Here is a 22493-nt window from a genome sequence, read left to right on the forward strand (position 1 = left end):
TGGATCTAAGCGGATTTTCTGTTGAAAGTATGGGCAACTGCCTCTGTTACTGTATCGAAGCTCCCCACTTAGTGAAAACTAAACCTGAAAGGAATAAATTCAATATTTTTTCAGTGTCAAGGTCTAGTCAAGTTCATTCATTAGTGACTTGCCACTTATCCACCACTGAAGGCAGGCTGTATGTGCTGTATGTTGTAAGAGCTCTTTTAATACTGACGACGTGGAAGTTACTGCCTTTATAGGATGCAGTGGTAGCCTTGCAGTGTCGATATTGCTGATACGTGTTGTATTGACCATTTTCAGGTTGCAACAGAGAGGTGATCACAGACAGCTGTGGTTAGCCACTAGAGTAAGGTAGCGGAAATTGTGAAGATGGTCGTTTTTCACTAAAGGGGCTCAGAGTCTTCTTATCATCAGCAATAATTTAAGAGGGTTTCTTAAATACATTCATGTTAGGCATCTTGTCGACATCACATTAAAATGGCTTTGAACTCAGGCACCATCCTTACAAACTGCACATATAAGAGATGGTTGTCAATAATTCTTGTTACCGAGCGAGGTGGCGCAGTTGTTAGCACACTAGACTTGCATTCGGAAAGGACGACGGTTCAGTCCGGCGTCCGGCCATCCTGATTTAGGTAATCACCCTAAGTAAACATATAACACGTCAGCCTCAGTTGCAAATAGAAACCAATCTTTACCTAGGTATCAGCCAAAATAATTTGGCCTTCTTCAGGAGCTATTGACACTAAACTATTGCATGCCAGAGTTTGGCTATGTCAAGTATAAAACTGTAGCACCGTAGTACTCAGTCACAAATCTACATTACTTAGCTCAAGAGAAACAGCAGACCCCACTGCGCGGGCGACATCTAAATAATTCAAAGTTCTATTGGGAGATTCATTTTCCAGCGTGAAGCTTATTTTCTCGTGGAGTTCATTAAAAGTTGTGAAAATATGATTTTTATCATCTTGACAACCGTTAATTATGAAGAGTAAGTCGTCTACATATCTTGCATAAAAGATAATTTTGCTAGCTAAATCTGCATTATTTTGAAAGAAAAGGCGTTCCATAGAATTTACAAAGATTTCAGATAATATACCTGCCAGTCCGGAGTAATAACCCCACATTCGGATCTCTGGGTGGGAGCAACTTTGATGTCCAAAACAGGAGAGGTGCTGAGAAGAAGATACAGACTCTTCAAGTCTGTACATATAACTGTCGCTCACTAATAGGCAACGACAGACTAGAAGAGATCGATTCACAATATTAAAAACTACTGTCCTATCAGCTTGCTCTCAATTTTGTACAAAATTTTCACAAAGATCTTGTTAGACCGAATTAGTTCCACCCTACACTCAGCCCAACCTATAGAACAAGCAGGATTCCGAAGCAATTTTTGCACTATTGACCACATTCTGACCGTTAGTGAAGTGATAAGCAGAGCCAATGAATACCAACTGCCTCTCTGCATTGTCTTCGTAGACTTTGAAAAGGCATTTGACTCCGTTAGCCATGTAGCTGTCCTCCAAGCTTTGAGTGAGCAAGGAGTGGGAGCAGCATACATTGAAGTGCTCAGGAAAATGTACGAGAATTCTTCAGCTTATGTTAACATCGGCGAATCAACTCAAGAATTCCGCATCATGAGGGGTGTCAAGCAAGGCTATCCCATATCTCCAATACTGTTCTCTGCTGTATTGGAAATGACTATGTCAAAGCTGAGCTGGGAAGGTAAGGGAATTAGAATTAATGGAAGAAGGCTTACCAACTTGAGATTTGCTGATGATATTGCCTTACTGGCCAAAGACTTCGCTGAGCTCCTAAACTTAGTTACAGATCTTGCATCGGAATGTCAGCTGCTTGGCTTGGACATGAACCTTTCCAAAACAAAAGTAACGTCCAACAAATGGGTCCCAGCTGGAGATGTGAAAGTGAAGGACAGTCTATTAGAAGAGGTCAGTGAATATTTTTACCTTGGCCAGATTATAAATATGAAGGGAGACATAAGGCCAGAAATCTATCGACGCATCAAGCTTGGCTGGCAAGCATTTGGGAAGAATTCAACAGTATTCAGACCAAAAATGCCAGTAAATCTCAAGAAAGCATTGTTTGATCAATGCATTCTTCCTGCGATGACGTATGGCTGCGAGACATGGACACTGAACTCATTTACAAAAGGGAAACTTAGGACAGCACACAGAGCCATGGAGAGATTAATGCTGGGTTATACAAGAAAGGATAGGAAAAGGGCAGATGACATCCGGTCTGTGACGAAGGTTAATGACATCTTAGAGACAGTAGGTTCCTTGAAGTGGCAGTGGGCTGGCCACGTCGCAAGAAGAAAATACAACAGATGGACGAAGCTAGTACTGGAGTGGGGTCCGAGAGAGCACCGGAGGCCTAGAGGAAGACCACCAGACAGATGGGACAAAGACATCAAGAAGATCGCTGGTAACACCTGGCAGAGAACTGCCCAAGACCGTCCCACTTGGAGAAGATTGCTGAAAGCCTACCTGAATCCACGACTCGAAGAGGCCACATCATTTAATGATTGAATTGGCTGCTGATGATGATGATGTTGATGATGATGACCTGCCAGAGAGCTGCCCATTGATAGACCAGATGGTTGAGAATACATTCATCCATTATTAAAGTCATACTTCAGGATAATGCGCAAGAGAGTCATTAATTCATCTATTTCAGTGTCGGATAATTTTTTGTGGAAACGCAAGTTAGCTTCTAAAATGTCTAAAGTTTGGTTTACTGGCACGTTAGAGTACAGACTTGTGATGTCAAAGGAAACGAGTTTAGAAACATCAGAGCAGATTAAAGTTTTCAGTCTGCTAGTTAGTAGTTTCTGCCACGAAGAAATGCCAAAGCACTACGTCTTTATAATGGGACTATAGGAAACAGGTATGCTTAATGAAAATCAGTAGTAACAACTTATACTACTTCGACTCTGGTAGTATTCTGCTATAAAAGAAAATGTAATGGAACAGTATCAGAAGATGCAAATCGTGCTCAGCTATTATTCAAGAGAATACTGATGCAATTGGGAGTCAAATGGAAACGAGAAAGATGAAAAGAGCTAAGTAAACAGTTTACTATCTCAAAAGTAAACGCCATAACTGTTATTAAGATAAATGTATTAACGTCTATGGCGACTGCTGTTGAAATAATAGTTTACTTACTTTTTTATCTGTCTTGTTTTCATTTGACTGCCATCATAGATAAATCATGGAAAAGTTGTTTTGCTTACTGTCACGACAAAATCCTAGCTATGACAAATGTGGGCAACATGGCGTAAGGATGAGGTAAGTAACGAAAGAGGTGCGTATGACACAATGTCGAACACATGACGCCAGCAATATGTGCTACATACTATCGAACACTATAAGGGTATCATCAGTGTTATTGAGCATAAAATATTTTTGTTGAACGGTATTGATTTTCTGCCAAAGTTTATTAGTCCTGCAGTTTCGGCTATATTCATGGAATGAAGTTTTATGCAACCCCTTCCACAACCTGCTGCTCAGATGATTGTATTCGTTGGTAGAGATGAGCTTTGCTAGCTTCTGTACCTACTTATCGATTCCTACCAGCTACGGTCGCATGTTCAAATCCTGCCTCGGTATGGATGTGTGTAAAGTCCTTAGTTTAGTTAGGTTTAAGTAGTTCTTAGTTCTAGGGGACTGATGATCTCAGATGTTAAGTCCCATAGTGTTCAGAATCTTTTGAATCATATGATTGCTAAGATGGTTACAAAGAACTCTGTGAGTTCTGTTTTAGCAAGCGAATGAGATCCAAACCGGCCTCGTGACGAACACTGAGTGGCATTTTTGAAATGACGCAGTGGTTTTGACGAGTTTTGGTTGAGGTCTTGTTTTGGATGTCTGATAGCGTGGTTCGGTGTTTGGGGCACGATGTTGTGGTAAGGGGCTGTCTGGTTGTGGGCAGCTGGAGAACATTCGTAATATGAGTTTATTTATCATTCGAGGAGATCCTGTGGTTCCTTGCATTTATTTTCTTGGCTCACAACGCGAAGCTTAAAATAAATAAATTCATTCTAACTTTTACGACTTTAATGCGTGTCTTCCATGTGGATATACGGTCTTGGTGCTTTTGTGAAGAGAGTAGGCTTCGTTGCGTGATACAGAATCTGTTCGCTAATAATTCATCCGAGTGGTAAAACATCTACATATCACAAAATCCTTAGAAATGAGCTTTATTCTGTGCTTTCTGCTGCATATATGGGGGCTGTTTCAGAAGTTCTGCAAATTGTAAGATATTATTGAAGAAAATAATTCATTATCTGAAGTACCTTACAGGGCTCCAATATGATTTCCATTCTTGTTTATGACAGCTTCCCAACGTTTTGGCAGCTCCAGTATTCCGGATAGGGAACCGTCATTGTTGACCTGTCTGATTACTCGGGTCACCTCACTGAAGGCTTCATCAGTTGCATTAAAACGTTATCCACGGAACTGTTCCTTAAATTTCGAAATCCACTCAAAATCTGGTCGGTTCTTACCAGGACTGTATGTTGTTTGTGAGGAAGTATTTTCCATCTATATTTGTCGAGGGTTTCTCTCACTGGCAGGGCCATATGCGGTCTTCCATTATCTTGCAAAACGAGGACACCAGATGCAAGCATGTCAGGCCTTATTTGATGAATTTTAGAGTACAAGACATTTTGCAGAAACAGTTGTAGTATGCACCTGTTAAGGACGTCCCCTCGTGCACTCTGTTCGTAGATGGACTCCATTCATGCTATACGCGAAGATCACCATCGGTTTCATCGTTGATTGGAATTTTTTCAGGCTTGGAGAATCGTAACTTTTCAGTTGCGACGACTGAGACTTCAGTTCTGGCTCAAAATTTCTTATCCAAACTTCATCCAGTGCAAAAATACTTTTCAGAAGCTGTTCGGTGACGTTGAACCAATTTTTCTATGATTATTTTGTGTCATGCTTTCATTCGGAACCCATTTTGCAGCAAGTTTTCTCATCTTTAACTTCCCAGTCGAGATTCTGTAAACTGAAGCGATATTCTAGCCTCATGTGCCATTTCTTCACATGTTTTTCGTCGAGCCTCTTTCAGAATGTGATTAACGATAACAAGAGAGGTGTAGACTGTTGCAGCTGACGGCCTTCCACTTCTAGGGTTGACCTCAGCGCTTACCCGACCTTCACAGAAACTAACGGAACACCGTGATACTGTGCTACGATCCCCTACACTATTTCCATACACCTCTCTCAAAGCCCTGTAAATTTCCGTTCAGTTCTCTCCACGTAGGAATTCGATTTTGAAGTAAAAAAGCTGTTCTCTACGTGAAATCCGACCTGACTCGGTTTCGGATTCCATTTTAAAATTGAATTACTCACAACACAGCCACGCGAACCAGCAAACATATACAACGACCATCACGCTTGAAGTCTCGTTCACAACCAACCTGAACGTCATCGTGATCACGCCACCGTAACGGTCGCGCATGCGCACTGTGCAGGACCTTTGATATGACTCTCGTGTATTTTCCTCGACGTCATTCTCTTACAAGTTCAAACTCTGTGTACCACGTATTCCCGAGCACTAATTATGGATCTTCTATTGTGGCTTAACTGTTTCCTGGAGGAAGCTACATGGCTTTATATTCAAATATTTTTTGAGTCAATTAATTTCCTTGTCTCCACGTATCGTATTCTGCCAATTTGATCTTAGCAGTTAGCGCAATACCACTCCCTGCAGGGTATACTACTTTCCATCAGCAAGGACAGTAATATTCTAGAATTCTTCCTACGATCAACTTCTGAACTAGGACCACTCACGTAGAACAATATACTTCACTTTTCTATGGATTATTTTTCAGCGTAAAAGGTAGGTGACGCAGTTTAATGAAGCTGGAAGAGTCGCAATACTTCGTTTTATAAAGTAGGATTATTTGATGTATTTGTGAGTTGTAATAACTAAGGGTCACCATGCGTATTGCTCGCCGCAGAGCTGTAAGTGCCGTTGCTGTCACATTTCTCACGCAAAATCAGATGTCCGTTACGATTAATCCGGTTCTTGCAAACCAATTTTCTTTTGTAATGATTATTACAAATCGTTGTACAAAGTAAGCCTTTCTGTCTGGATAATATTCTATAAATTTTGTAGTCCGACAGGGTTACTAATTCAGTTCATGAGTGGGGTGAATAGAAACAATGGGGTGAAAAGGAACGAAACTTCCAAAAAAGTTCTATGCCATCGTTTCGGAAGAAAAATGGAAATATCATTCAAAAGTTTGTTTGTCGAGGTTGTCGGTGAACCAACGCAAGAGGAAAATTTTGAATTGCAAACTTGACGACACTGTCAGTAGACGTTTTGTTCACTCTGTAAGAAATATCGAATGTGTTGCTGAATTTCCCTATTTCAAGCTTTATTAGTAAGTACCAATCAAAAATTGTCTTGTTTTAATTTAAGTAAGTGGTAAGAAATTTGCAATCCCGTTTCAGCAAACAAAAGTTCAATTTTTAAAGCATAATTTAATCTTACTTGCGTTTCGGCTACTTGAAAATGAATGGTTGTGTTTTCGGAAAATCTGGGGTGAATAGAAACAGTAACCGTATTGTTTCTGCAGAAGAAGGCAAGATAAGGAATTTGACGCAGATGGAACACCTACCACCCTCCTCAACACAGCAGATTATGCTGTGTTTAACGTTTATGGAAAATGTAAGATGTCATTTAGACTGTATCCATGCGAAATTTTTTATTTAAAAGGTAATGGCTGTGTTAGCATTTTTGGGGAAAAAATTAAAGCTGATTAAACACGTCTATTTTAACAGATAAAGTCATTTCTTAGCCAAGGAGATGTTGTTCAAATGCTCTCAGTTACTACTAGGGGGGTACCTATAACTTGCAGATTTAGAAACGTGATAATTTTTAAATATGATTTCAGGTATATAATGTATTACGAACAAACCATGTTCTTCAATAAGATGTTACGACAACGTAATTAGAGATAGAACACTGTTTATTTAGACAACAGATATAAAAATCAGAACTCATGCAGTAATCTTAATTATGTACTAAAAATGCTTTTTTTGAACCAAATAAATTTTGTTTCTTATTCTCCTAGAACCAAAACAGATTTTCTTGTTCCTATTCACCCAAACGACCAAAAAATACAAAAAAAAATAAAACGATTGTTGTTGTGGTTTTCAGTCCTGAGACTGGTTTGATGCAGCTCTCCATGCTACTCTATCCTGTGCAAGCTGCTTGGTCTCCGAGTACGTACTGCAGCATACATACTTCTGAATCTGCTTAGTGTATTCATCTCTTGGTCTCCCTCTACGATTTTTATCCGCCATGCTGCCGTCCAATACTAAATTGATGATCCCTGGATGCCTCGGAACATGTACTACCAACCGATCCTTTCTTCTAGTCAAGTTGTGCCACAAACTCCTCTTCTCCCCAATCCTATTCAATACCTCCTCATTAGTTATGTGATCTACCCATCTAATCTTCAGCATTCTTCTGTAGCACCACAATAAAACGATTAACACTGCTGTCTCTATTCACCGCTCACTGTATGGTGAACAAAAGCATGAAGTTTTGAATTTTTTGTATTATAAAATCATGGGCGAGTTCCAAAAACAGCTATAAGCTTAAAGTTAGGCACAAGCTGAAAACTGTTGAATCCTGCCTTGACGTCACATATGTGGGATCTAGGAAGCTTGCCTTCTCGGATCGCTAGAAAACATTCAAATAAATCATTTTAATGAGTTTTATTACGAAATTAACAGTGACAGTACTTAGCTTTGACAATAACACAGAAGTGCCGCAAGCAAAGGGCGAGTTGCAAATAAAAAATTTATTCAGTGTATACAATTCCTAAGCCGCTGGTCTTGAAGTGCCTTATCTTGATGCTGCTGTAGAAGTGGACCTTCTTTTTTCTTTTTTCTTTTTTTAGTGTGCGCTGAAGAGATCATCCTTGATGGCTTATTCTTCTAGGATGGGATGTAAGGATAAAAGGAAAACACTTTATTTATTACACATTCAGTTAGGCTTGGGCACTCAATGGGTCCTTTAGCCTGCTGCCTTTTGTGATGTCGATCTCCTCTGGAGGGTGAGACGTGTCTAGGCTGTTATGTGTGACTGCTTTCTCGTGTTACGACAGATCGCCTATGGGGGGTGAAACGTTATTGACCTCGGTACTCGATACTTGTGCCATCTTGCAGGGTTCACCGTTCCTACGGATTCTAATTGTCGAACTTCGTCCCTAAGGGCATCGATTTTGTCAAAAACTCGTAGAGCCTTGTCATGGACCTTCTCTTGTATAGTGGTCTCGCGGAGTGCGGTGCGGATGTCGACGTTTCTTGTCCACCATGGAGCTCCTGTGATCCATCGATAGCAAATGTTTTGCAGCGCTTGGAGTTTGTTGTAGTTGGAGACGAACTTAGTTCCCCACGAGGTGGAGCCATATAACATTGTGGGTTCCACCGTTGCCTTATACAATTGGAGTTTAGTCTTAGGGTTGAGATCCTTACTCTTGACGAACGGAATCAATGACCTGGCCATCTTCTGAGCTGCCGTCTTCTTGTCGTCAATATGCTGCGTAAAGAGCAATTTTTTGTCAAGATAGACACCGAGGTACTTCACTCCCGGCGACCATGGGATAAATTGATCAGCTATTTGGAGTCTGTCGTTTAGAAGTGGTTTCCACCGTGTGAACATAACGGCTGCCGTCTTCGTCGGGTTGATCGTTATCTTATTTTGCAGCGCCCAGCGATCCATTACAGCAAGTTCCGTTGCATCCTAGCGATTGGCTGGTCCAAGTATCGTCCAGTCGTCAGAAAAGCCGTATCGTCCGCATGAAAACTCGCCGTAACAAGGGGCACTGTTGCGATGTCATTTATATATAAGTTGAAAAGCAGAGGCGAAATGACAGAGTCCTGCGGAATTCCTGCGGAGATCAGTTTCATTTCGGAGTTTTTATCGTCGACTCGGACATACAGTTTCCTGTCCTGAAAGAAAGAGTCTAATGTAACAATCCGCAATAGGGGTAGTGAGATGTAGCTTGACGATAATGTTGGGCCGCCACACCTTGTCGTAAGCTTTTTCGATGTCAGGGAATACACCAATTGTGAAGTACTGCTTGTTGTATCCTTCTTGTACCCCTTCGGTGATCCGTAGAAGTTGAAGTTCGGCAGATAACTTGTCCTTGAAACCGAATTGTTCGGGTCGTATAACATCATGCGGTGTAAGCGTGTCATGGAGCAACAGCACCCTCTCGAGCAAATTGCCAAGGTTCGGCAAAAGGCTAAATAGCCGGTAACTGCTGGGTTCTGCTAGGTCTTTACCTGGCCTTGGGATTGGAACTATCCGACCCGTCTTCCACGCCGTAGGAAGATAGCCATGCAAGAGACAGCTGTTGAAAATTCGGGTATGGAGCACAGTTGGCTTCCTGGGCGACTGTTTCAAATTGGAGTTAGAAGTGGGCCACGACCAGTCGGGAACTGCGCTTATGTTCTCTTCACATAGAGGCCGCTGCTGTCGCTTTATCTTCCTAGCAGCGTGCAATTGGCCGACGTCTTCTTCACAGCCCCTCTCAGCCCTGTCATTTCCGACCGGTGTTCCGCCGCTTGACTTTACGCCGCAACGAAAACTGTTCCTATTCACGCATCTTTAGGTATATGAGAGACCATTTTCATTTCAGGGCATATTTTGGAGTAACTTTTATATATAATCCAACTTAGAACCTAATAGGAAGCTTACAACACTTAATGATAAACAGCATTTGAGTGCCGGCAGATAACTTATCAGGTGACGAATGCTGACTCACTTCAAGGAATTTGATGCAATTTGGCGACCATGACAGGGTAAATCTAGCACCACACAAAACGAGAGTGCCCTTCTTTGAATCGACGGAACGGTTCATTTTATGAGAAATATCTTTACCGAGCCAGGCAACGATCTTCCAGTCAGATAAGACAGCTGTTTGCGCCATTGGGGACAAAAGAGGCAGACCCTCCCTGCGCAGCAGCCTCGCTGACCTACCAGCGTAACGCCAGTGGGCGGCGCGGTTCTGCATCCCGGCTCCTTAACGTCCGGACACGCGCAGATATACGACTCTGTGTGTGCAAAGGGCACTCGCGGCTCCGCTATATCCGCGATCGCGCAAATTCTGCACCGAGAAAGGCCAGCACGTGAGTGGGGGGGAAAAAAGCAAAGTGAATGCATACGGGAGTTGCAGTGCTGTATATCACACGATAAGGCGTTGCCAGGCAGCCCTGGCGGCATAGCCGCCGCCCAGATAAGGGACCGCCGGCATAAACTGCGAGGGCCGTCACTCGCTCTCCGGAGCACAGCAGCAGCAGCAGCACCAGCCGCAATCCGAGCTGCGAAGATAGCCCCCGATTTCCGGCCAACTCATCCACGGCCGTAAACAACTAGGTGAAACCGCACTCAAGTATGCGCTACTGACAGACCCTGTTTGTATCAGGCTCTAGGTACAGCATTTTCTTTCATCATTAGATTTTTAGTCCTCTTAAATATAGAGACGCAGATATTCGGAGTAAATCTGATTTCACGAACGAAAGCCTGCGTCCATGTGGAAATCTGCAAGCGTATTTGCAGATATCTGCAGTTATAATTACGTTGTGATTAAAAGTTAAATGACAGTGACAATACTGCACTGCAAGCTATCGAGCTGAGCGGGATAGCCGCGCGGTCTCGGGTGCCTTGCTACGGTTCGCGCGCCTTCCCCCGTCGGAAGTTAGAGTCCTCCCTCAACCATGGGCGTAAATTAGTTTAAGTTAGATTCAGTAGTGTGGAAGTCTGGGGGCTGATGAGTTCAGCAGCTTGGTCCCATAGGAACTTACCTCAAATTTCCAAATTTTCCAAGTTATCGGCATAACAAGAAATCATCACCGATACTATAAAGAAATGAAATTACGTGTTTAAAACAGTTTCGTACATCTGCTTAATCCATACATTCCATAAAAATGTGTGTATGTAGGCCTACGTATGTATATTACAGACATCCTCCTACATAACTGCATCGGTCTGAACCAAATTTGATAGAAATATCCCTTATTGTCGGGTAAGAAGCACTGTGGGAGTGAGAACCACCTGCCTGTCAAAGGGGCGGGGTGGGAGTGGAAAATAAGTGTAGCCCACGACGTGCATATACCCAGATGTTACTCATTCAGTATTTGGGAATGACAGCGCTTAGTGACTTACAACCAACTTTACACATAATTTCAAATAGTTGCGAAAGTTTTTCTCTCTGACGCCATCACAAAATTTTGAAAGAAAGAAAGTTATCGCCTAGTACATTTCCTGTATTTATGCAGTAAAACTTCATCATCCGGCATGATGTTTTTATTTATTACTTCCCTGGTGCTAAGTCGACTCGCGACTCATTTTTCGTACAGTATTCACACATACAACTGAAAGCACCTGCAGAATTATAATTTTTTGCGACACATAGACATCGACTTGCGCTGAAAATGACAATGTAGAACGAAATTTTCTTGGTATCCTGTTGAAATACGAGTACAAATATACGTGAAAAAAGTGTGGCATGTCTGTAGGCGTGTGAAGCCGCGGATAAATAGCTCCTTCTAAATCCCTGCATCGACTTCAACGAAATTTGGCACAATTGTAACGTACTATCTGGCAAGAATGCTGTGGGGGTAAGTAGCACCTGCTTCCAATTCAGGGGGGGGGGGGGGGGTTATGAAAAGAGAAAGATGCTGGAGGAAGCGATGGAGAGACAGAGAGGGGGAAGGAGCAAATGGACACAGATAGGGGAAAGATGAGATGGTCAGTGAGAGGGAGAGGAGAAATGAACAGAGAGAAAGGAGGAAGAGATGGCAGAGAGAAGGGGCAGAAGGACATGAAGAAAGTAAGAGAAATAGAGGAGATGGAGAGAGGAAAGAGGGATACAGACATAGAGGGAGCGAGGAGAATATGAGGAGACAGAGGGGGAAGAAGAAATATACAGAGAAGATAGTGAAAGATGAACAAAGAAAGGAGGAGGAGGAGGAGACGAATGGAGTGGGAGGAGATAGGCAGAGAGAGAGAGAGAGAAAGAAGGAGGAGATTCAGAAAGGGGGCCAGAGAAACAGACAGGTGAGAGCAGATTGAGGGGATAGATAAAGAGAGGAGCCGAAAGAAATGTAATGGCAGTGGGGTTGTAGGAACTGAAAAGTATGAGGGACGGGAGGATATGGATAGAGGGGAATAGGAGTTGAACACAAACAGAAGGAGGAGAGAATGGACTGACAATGGAGGAGATAAGCAGAGAGATTGAGAGCGAGAAGGAAGGAGGAGACGGACGCCGGGTATTCAGCGAGTTTAAAAATAAATATATGTGGTAAAAACTTGATGTTAAGGACGTAAAACATTTATGGTAAAAGACACTAATCTCACTCACGCTGGTTTTACTTGTTTCGGATTATTCACCAGTAGACTAATAAAATAGTCAAAGCCAAAACTGTTGAAGCAAAGAAGGTTGTTGGAAGTCGCAAAGGGCTCTCATTATTCGACGCTAGATGAGTATAGCGAAGGTAAATGGCTCTCCGTTTAAGAGAACCTAGTTTTTCACGAATATCGATGTTTATGGCTTCACATTGCCTGAACCTTGATAGTAAAAATGGTTCAAATGGCTCTGAGCACTATGGGACTCAACTTCTGAGGTCATTAGTCCCCTAGAACTTAGAACTAGTTAAACCTAACTAACCTAAGGACATCACAAACATCCATGCCCGAGGCAGGATTCGAACCTGCGACCGTAGCTGTCTTGCGGTTCCGGACTGCAGCGCCTTTAACCGCACGGCCACTTCGGCCGGCGAACCTTGATAGTACAATGATATAATTTTGCAGGTATATTCGGCAGTGTATTTGGATACTATGTGCAAAATGTTTTGCAAATACAGCTAATAGAAAAAAGGATTAAATTAAAACGTCATGGCTGATGCGGAAGTTTCGTTGCATGAACAGCGAAAAATGTAGCAAATGATAAACAAAAATCCTTTCATTATTCAGAGGGTGCTGTCAGCGAGAAAATGTTTGTAAATGGTGCGAAACTATGTGCACTGTTTGTTGGAACCCGCTCAGTGCTTTCATTCTCAAATACGGATAAATATAGTCGCGGTAACTTCCGCAGCCCGAGTTGCGCTGTCTCAGTACATACACAAGTGTCAACATGCAACTGGTACTGTGTGACCATTTTAGTTGTTTACTAATGTAGATAATTCATCAATCACCGTCAATTTTTTGTGCCACTGCCCGCATCGGCGCAGGGTGGCATGGTTATTAAATAAATATGTCTCGGTTAATTAAGGGATGGCCGGATGCCTTTCCTTTCGTTACCCCGCTGTCCTCCATCCCCCCCCCCCCCCCCCCAACCCTGGGACAGAATATGCATATCCAAACTGTCTGCGTGTGGTGTGATTCATATGAAAGTATGTATAGATGTATAGATGTTTGCAAATTGTGTAACTGAGGTGTCACTTGGGTACCAGTCCAGATTTCACCTAATGGGACACCGACTCTCTCCATTACTCTGGCAGGTGGATTCATTCCGGGAATGGCGCATCTCACCATCCCCAAAGCGGCACTGCAAGACGCATGGCTATCTGGACGGGTTTAGTAAGATAGAAAATTATTATTGTTGTAGTCACTATAATTTCTCATTTGGGACGGAATGGGCGTTATTATGCTTTGTTGTTCAGTCTGTAGATGCAGTTTGCCCTCTACGAGGGCTAAAGTCGGCGACACGGCGATATTCCGGAGTTTCCATTTAATTACACGCGCGTCTTGTTTCCGTCGAACCATCGTTACGTCCGCATTACTGTTGTTATCATTGCTAGACGTCACTAACTACATTACGGAAGGGTGTTACAGCGCGGCCCGAAGGCTATTCTAGGAAACTCCATCCATTGGAATGTTAGTTTCCTTGTCTGTATTAAATATGACGCAATTAATGTTCAGTACGAAATCACTGATGCTACCATCAATTACATTAGAAATATTCTCAAGTACACAACGCCGCGCTTATTACATTGAGAGATACCGGCCGTTGTCAGTAACACATCCCTCTGCGTGGCGCCCGATTCAGAAGCAAACTGATAAAAACCCTGGCGGTGGACGAAATTTTCACTGGCAGTACCTGACCTAGAAGGGGAGGAACGATGGTGACGTAATGATCCTGACGATCAGCCTTTGCGCCAGTATCCCGGATTAAATTTCAGACCTCTCCCCAGTGCCTCACGAAGTGACATGTGCCGCATTTCACTGTGATCAGTCTGACGGGTGAGAACGATAAGTTCGGCGATCCCATTCGTGCAAATCGAGACGAGTAGGGTATTTGCCAGCACCGGCTTTCCACCTCTTCCTTCACTCATCATCATCATAGACCACAAACATAAGAGTACACTATACAAGCATCCATTACGCTAGCCTACACTCTACAAATACGCATAGGACACAGAGGAATAACACCCTTTTCAACAGGCGGATGAACCAATCCAGCGGGACGTCCAAGCCAATATGGCAGACAACATTTACACTTTTACATCGAGAAGTTTAGCACATACACATGAAATAACCTAGGGTCTATTTAACATACATTTGATAAAAGTGATAAATTTGGCTAATGTTTAACCATATTTAGGCTGTGACGAATACTTCTTACGTAACTTAATTTGACTACTCAAACTGGATAAATGGTTCAAATGACTCTGAGCACTATGGGACTTAAGATCGGAGGTTATCAGTCCCCTAGAACTTAGAACTACTTAAACCTAACGAACCTAAGGACATCACACACATACCTCCCCGAGGCAGGATTCGAACCTGCGACCGTAGCGGTCCCGCGGTTCCAGACAGAAGCGCCTAGGACCGCTCGGCCAAAACGGCCGGATGGATAAATCCTGGTTGAGGAAATTCTATGGAAAATTTCGCGAATTCTCTTTCAGTAATTGCCACAGAAATACAGAAATAATCAAGAATATAGAACGCTACTTTGTAGTAAAATGTGTTTGCCTATGGAATGTGAACTGCGAGATCCGACTTCAGCAGTGCAAAAGTCAAGCCCAGTACAAGCTTGCAGTTGAAACTCCAGCTTTCCGAACTTGTTAAAGTGGTTTACAATATTTCATTAGCTGTGGCTGTGGATTAAATATTTGCGGATTCATTGGTATGCCGTCACAAGACGTCACGCAGCCGCGGCGGTTTAAATTCCGGGCTACCGGTACGCCATGGATGGTCTTGTAACTCAGAGGCGGCGCTGCGCCACGGCCATCACATCACACGCGGCACCGCAAGGACCTCCTGGAGAAGAGGCAGCGGAGGTGGAGTCTCCTTTTCGAGAGCGAGGGAGCAGTGGGCAGCGGGCAGATACCGAGAGAGGAAACGGCTGTTGGATTTCGCTGCACGCCGTGGCCGCCGTGGTGGAACAGTGGGAACAAGGAAGACTGCGATGACGAGATATTTGCGATACGGTGGAGCTGTGTGCAATTTGCTTCAGGACTATCTGGATGGCCGTTCCTGAAGTAGAACCTGGAAACATGGACTTCTCCTGTGTGAGTGTGAAACGTCCCCATTGAAAAATTATACATGACTGTCCTTAAACTGACACACAACATTTTTGGCGCAACGCAATCTGACTTTCAAAAATCCCTACAAAAGAATGGACCTGACTAACATTAACCTATAGCTTTCACAAATCACTTACCTCACAAAAATCTTCGTTACTCGAACTACTGCAGTACAGCGAGCGCCACTACTGCCAGCTAAATAAAAGATTCAAACTACGGAAGGCACTAACAACTGATATGCATAGTTAGCAAATGAAAGATTTTAATAGAGAACAAACAATGTATTTACCTCAATAGTGTTCAAAAGTCATAATGTATATAGCAGTTCATGACATCCAGTCTCACAAATTTCAAAACTCCGCCATTTCTCTCCCCACATCCACCACTGCTGGCGGCTCACCTCCAACTGCGCAACGCTACGCGCTGTTCACATCCAGCTGCGCAACACTACAATGGCTGAAAACAATGAAAACTAGCCACAGACTGCACACAGCACAACCAGTGATTTTCATACAGAGCGCTACGTGGCAGCGGCGTTACCAGTATAAGAACCTGAACAGCCTACTTACAAGTGTTTTTAAGATGAGGCTGTTCTCCACAGGCTGTATCTGCAAATGTTACAAGCTATTGTGGCTGCTGTATATACTGTGTGTAATTCAGTACTGTGTGAAATTCATCCTAATCAGCACACATCGTATTACCAGTACTCGCTGTTTTACTTGGATTCGCGCCTCTGAATCTCTTATGCACTGAAGAGTCAACCAAACTGCTACACCTGCCTAATATCGTGTAGGACCCTCGCAAGCATGCAGAAATGCCGCAACACGACGTGACATGGACTCGTCTAATGTCTGGAGTAGTGATGAAGGGAACTGACACCACGACTCAGGCAGTGCTGTCCATAAATCCGCACGAGTACGAAGGGTTGGAGATCTCTTCTGAACAGCTCGCTGCAAGGCATCCCAGATACGCTTAATAATGTTCATGTCTGGGGAGTTTGGTGGCCAGCGTAAGTGTTTAAACTCAGAAGAGTGTTCCTGGAGCCACTATGTAGCAATTCTGGACGTGTGGAGTGTCGCATTATCAAGCCAGAATTGGTCAAGTCCGTCGGAATGCACAATGGACATGAATGGATGCAGGTGATGAGACAGAATGCTTACGTACGTGTCACGTGACAGAATCTTATCTAGACGTATCGGGGATCCCATATCACTCCAAGTGCACACGCCCCACACCAGTACAGAGGCTCAACCTGCTCGAATAGCCCCCCTGCTGACAAGCCTTGTCCATGGATTCATGAGGTTGTCTCCATACCTGTACACGTACATCCGTCGATACAATTTGAAACGAGACTCGTCCGACCAGGCAACATGTTTCCAGTCATCAAGTCCAATGTCGGTGTTGCGTGACCAGGCGAGGCGTAAAGCTTTGTGTGGACCAGTCATCGAGGATACACGAGTGGGCCTTAGGCTCCAGAAGCCCACATTGATAACGTTTCGTTGAATGGTTCGCTCGCTGACACTTGTTGATGGCCCAGCACTGAAATCTGCAGCAATTTGTTGAAGTATTACTCTTCTGTAACGTTAAACGATTCTCTTCCGTCGTCGTTGGTCCCGTTCTTGCAGGATCTTTTTCCGGCCACAGCGATGTGGGAGATTTGATGTTTTACCGGATTCCTAATATTCACGGTACATCCGTGAAATTGTCGTACAGGAAAATCATTAACTCATCGCTACCTCAGAGATGCTGTGTTCCATCTCTTGTGAACCGACTATAACACCACTTTCAGACTCACGAAAGTCTTGATAACCTGCCATTTTAACAGCAGTAGCTGATCTAACAATGGCGCCATTTTGACACTTTTTGACTTAGCTATATAGGCGTTGCCGACAGCAGCGCCGTATTCTGCCTGTTTACATATCTCTGTATTTGAATACGCATGCCTATACCAGTTTCTTTGGCGCTTCAGCGTAGAAGTTTGTTCAGTTGAATTTGATTTACTTTTCTGTATCCAACCTGCTCTTTACTTACTGTGTATTTCATTTTAAGATTTGAAATAAAATTCGTCCCTAGGCATAGTGGCTTTAGTGTCTCATAAAATTTACTGACAATTTTCGAGCAAGTTAATGAGATATTGGTTGAAATGAATTGCTTTTACAATGTACTTAGTTGTAATTGATTTTAATTGCGAAGTAGCGCTTATACTTCATACGCCGTATTTTCCAGTGTAAGAGCTTTCGTCACTATTTCTTGCGCATCTTGATTTTACAATTTTTTTCTGTTTACTTGCTACAGAGCCGACTCGCTATTTCATGCTGTACTAGTTCTTGTGGAAAATGAACCTGTCTTAAAATATGCTTAATATTGTACTGCATATAAGAGCAAATATGTGTTGAGAGCTTGCTTGAATAAAATAAAAATAAGTTTAGTAAGGGGCAAGAACCACTCACAGCCCAACCCCGTCCTGCGACTCCCTCTAATATTATAGTTGGGGATACCATTTTTATTATCTGCTCAGACCTCTACCTATAGGCGTCTTCATAGTAGAAAACTTTTTGATACGCTGGTGATATAGGACCAGAGTCACTGTGCTATCGCTGGATTACGCACGTTTCCATGAATAATTACAGAATTTGTTTCCCTAGTACGTCGCGTATTAATTATTTGCGTCTTCAGATCGAAAACTTTGTCGATGAAATCTTACACGCTAACTGTCCAGTGCAGGTCCTTAATCCCAACGTAACGTCAACAGCTCGTGGTCCTGTGGTTAACGACACTCGTTCATACGGCCCCGTCTTCGATGCCCGGCCGTGTCTGGGATTTTCTCCAAAAGGGTTTAGGTGTGTCTCTTTGTCCTCATTATCATTTCATCATCTTCATCGATGCTGAAGTCGCCGAAGTGCCATGAAATAAAAGAACTTGCAGCAGTTGCCCGAACTCCCCAGATGGGGACTCTCGGCCATAAATGTCATACCGGTACCCATATTTCATTTCATACCTGCGTAACTAGTGCGGCTAATATCCATATGGATACGATAACCCTTCACTCTTCCCTCCATTATCAAATCACCTACTCCTTGATCCCTCATTATGTTTTCTCTCAAATTAGCCCTCTTCTAGCCAACTTCGTGCGTAGTAGTAGTTGTGCTTACAGAATTCAAGATGCGTTGTGAGCCGTGCGTGGCTCGTGTTCGTGCCATTTCTTCTTTTACATCTTGTTTTGACCGTCCTGCCACCTCGTTATGTTAATTTTCAATTACTGGTGTCACTGAGTTGCTGCCTTGCCTGCCGTGAGCGGCAGCAGCAGCGCTTATCGATATAGGCCCTGCCGTATTATCTTTGCTCGACTGCTATTACTTCCCGGGCGTCGTGTGTTGTTCGGCACCTGGCAGTGTTGTAGATGGCACGCGACACAAGTTCAGTCCGGGCGCGGCAGCAGTGAGGTCCGGACCGCCATACTCGCCCGACGGTTGCCGACACACGTGATTGGAGCGGCGACGACTTTGGTTGGTCGTCGGTCGGTCGTCTTGCCGGACAACGTGTATTTGGCCGGCGATCTCTTATGGGTTGGCTGTGTGTGCCGACTCGTGATTCGTCCCTGTTATAGTGCAGGCAGTGCCGTTAGCATTGTCTAGTTCTTCATGCAGGTGTTCGTGAAACTGTGTGTAGTATGTGTGGTTTTGACTGACAAGGTATTTTAAATGTCGGCGTACTGGCTCTGAGGAGTCGGTCAGTTGGCGTGGAGCAGTGAGGAATTCTCGGCGGGGCGTAGTTTGGCCGGAGACCGCTGGCGGTCTCTACGCGGTGTCGTAGAGTGTGGCGCTGTTCCCATTGGGCAACAGTGTCAGTGGGATCGAGAACAGGGGAGGTGACACACAAACCACTCCTGGGCCCGAGTCCAGTCACAGTGGCCAAGAGGCTTAATACGACCCACCATGAGCAATTAGAAGGTGGGTCAATAAATAATGAGCAGCAAGTGAAAAAAAAAAAGTGTTCCCATTGCTACGAGGTCCGCGGCTCACCGACCCTGAACACGAAAGTTGAGTTTTGATTTAACCTACCAGAAAGTCAAGACTGTTCACATTGTGTCGTTTTGAGTTCGTTGTCGGCTGTTGGGATATTCCCACGAGCAACAATGTGGTTTTCAGGTTGGAAATTCTAGCCACCCTCCGGTGGAGTTTCAGTGTATTTGGTTATTTGAATTGACGTGCACCAGCGGAATCTTTTGGCCTTGTGGCCATTAACTTTCCGGTCATCTGCCCTGGGGGCTGACGTAAATTTCAGGCAGTGTTTGGTTGCTGTCGCTTCCCACGCCCGGGTTCCCGGGTTCGATTCCCGGCGGGGTCAGGGATTTTCTCTGCCTCGTGATGACTGGGTGTTGTGTGCTGTCCTTAGGTTAGTTAGGTTTAAGTAGTTCTAATTTCTAGGGGACTGATGACCATACATGTTAAGTCCCATAGTGCTCAGAGCCTCTTTTTTTTTTTTGCTGTCCAACACGGTGTGTACTTTGACAGCTCCTTGTATAATTGGTTGTGGGCGCCAATATCTTCTACGTTATTCCGTTGAACTCCCTGTTGTTGCCTGATCGGGTGAAGTGAAAGTTATTTTGTCGGTGGGTCCGCTGACTTTTGGTCGGTTGGGTTGTCGTCGGATATTGGCTGGTTGGCCCGACTGCCTGTCTCACCTAAGCTAGCGTTAGTGTTTGAATTACAGGCCGACCCTTGAACATCTGGGCACCCTTGTGTGTAATGCCTTATACTTTTTTAATTTGTCCTTGTTGTTGGTACTTGTATGGCTTCTAGTAGGTTTTGTGTTTTAAGTAAGAGTTGTTTTACTCTTAAGGCCTTCAGCCTAGTTTAAAGTATTGTTTCACATAAGCCCTTTGGCATTTTGAGAAATGTTTGAATTTTTATGTCTTCGGCCTTCAGCCGATTTGAATTTAACTTGTTTACCTCAACCTATTGAATTTTTAAGTCTTCGGCCTTCAGCAGCTTTGAGTTTCAGTTGTTTGTTCTTAAGGCCTTCAGCCTAAATTAAAGAACTGTTTCATGTAAGGACTTTGGTATTTAAAAAAAAATTAATGTTCGAAGTTTTAAGTGTTTGGCCTTCAGCCGATTTGAATTTAACTTGTTTAATTCAGCCTAACTAAAGAACTGTTTTAAGATAAGGCTTGCCTTTTAAATTTCGGATTATACTTGTGTTTTAAGTTATTGGCCTTCAGCCGTTTTTAAATTAAAGTGACTTTCTGCCGGTAATTAAGTCCCAAAGATTAAAGCTGTGAGTTTAAAAAAAAATTTTGGGCTCTTGTAACGTTTGATCAAATAATGAAGTTGTATGTTCGAGTGTAACTGACAGCCCCCTATTTTGGCCCCTTCCCACAATTTATTCTATCTGTCCTGTCCTGCGGGTTAAGCAGGGCATTACACGTTGATGGTAGTCTGTGCAGTGCGTTGCAAAGACTGCTGCTATCATATCCCATGGGACCTGATGACACAGCTGTTTACGGCGGAGGTGCCTGACGCACCGCACACGTAAGCTTTTGGTAGCCAACAATACGAAGTTGGCACCCCTGCTGCTTCCGCGTAACAGGTCGGCGGCGGCGCCAGGCCGCTGTGCCGACCGCTTTCCGAAGAGCGGGCCGGAGCGGCGCGCCCGCTGTTGTTACACGCATCGGTAAAAACTGCGGCGGGACATGGCGGGCTTGTTTTTGTGGCCTATTGATATGTGGACATTACATCGCTTCATACGGCCGAAACGATTTGATAACATCGTTAATAAAAGTAAATATTGACGGAAACAATTGCGGTCGCGAGGGGGCGCTGCAGTACACGCCGCGCTGTAGTCGGCCGGCCGGGGCGCGGCGCGCCGTGTGCGGCGGTGTGGGGGGAATTCGGACACGCGCCGGTCCTACAAATGGAGGTGTAAAGTGTTAACACGGTCTCATTGCGACCAAACAGAGCCGCCGCCGCGGATTAAGAGTGATATGCAAATGGCGCCCGCGCGACGGGTAATTTATAAACTGCAGCGCCGCGTCCCAACGAGTGTAGCGCGCGGACCGCGACACGGCCGCAAAACCGAAACAGCGCGACAGTTTTTGGATGGCACTCTTCCTCCCCTCGCAGGCCGCCCCCCTCCCCCGCCCCCTGCCGCTGCGCTCGCGTTTCCACGTCACAAATGTGCGTGCCAGCTGCCGACGCCGAGCACTCTTCCTCCACTGTAATTCACCTGCTGGAAAAATTTCGCGCCCCTCACTACAGAGTTGAAAGCAATTTCGCAACATCCCACCCGCTACACCCCCACCTTTTTCATGTTCAAAATTCTCATTATGGACAGGTAAATAATGAGAAATGTGAACGAGTGACGAGTATAGTGGATACCATCCCGGCATTCATTTGACGCAAAGTACAGGGTGGTTATAACGAAACATCCGCTGCTTGAGCCAGTGTAGATGGAAAACTACAATGCCGTAGAAAATTTGTGTACCCTTTTAGAGGTTTCGAATTCACTCGAGATTAGCTCGCCCGGTTAGCCGAGCGGTCTGACGCACGACAGTCCGGAGCTGGAAGGAGTGCCTGGACCCTGGCACGAATCCGCCCGGCGGACTTGGGTCGAGGTCCGTTGAGCCAGACAGTCTGTGGGTGGTTTTTAGGCAGTTTTCCATCTGCCTCGACGAATGCGGGGTGGTTCCCCTTATTCCGCCTCAGCTACACTATGTCGGCGATTGTTGCGCAAATAAGTTCTCCACGTACGCGTACACCATCATTACTCTATCGCGCAAACATTGGGGCTACACTCGTCCGGTGTGAGACGTTCCCTGGGGTGTCCACCTGGGGGCCGAATCGCACAATAACCCTGGGTTCGGTGTGGGGAGGCGGAGGGGTGAAGTGGACTGCGGTAGTCGTCGTGGGG

The sequence above is a fragment of the Schistocerca nitens genome, chromosome 9 (genome assembly GCF_023898315.1).
Source record: "Schistocerca nitens isolate TAMUIC-IGC-003100 chromosome 9, iqSchNite1.1, whole genome shotgun sequence".
In the NCBI taxonomy this organism is placed as follows: Eukaryota; Metazoa; Arthropoda; class Insecta; order Orthoptera; family Acrididae; genus Schistocerca; species Schistocerca nitens.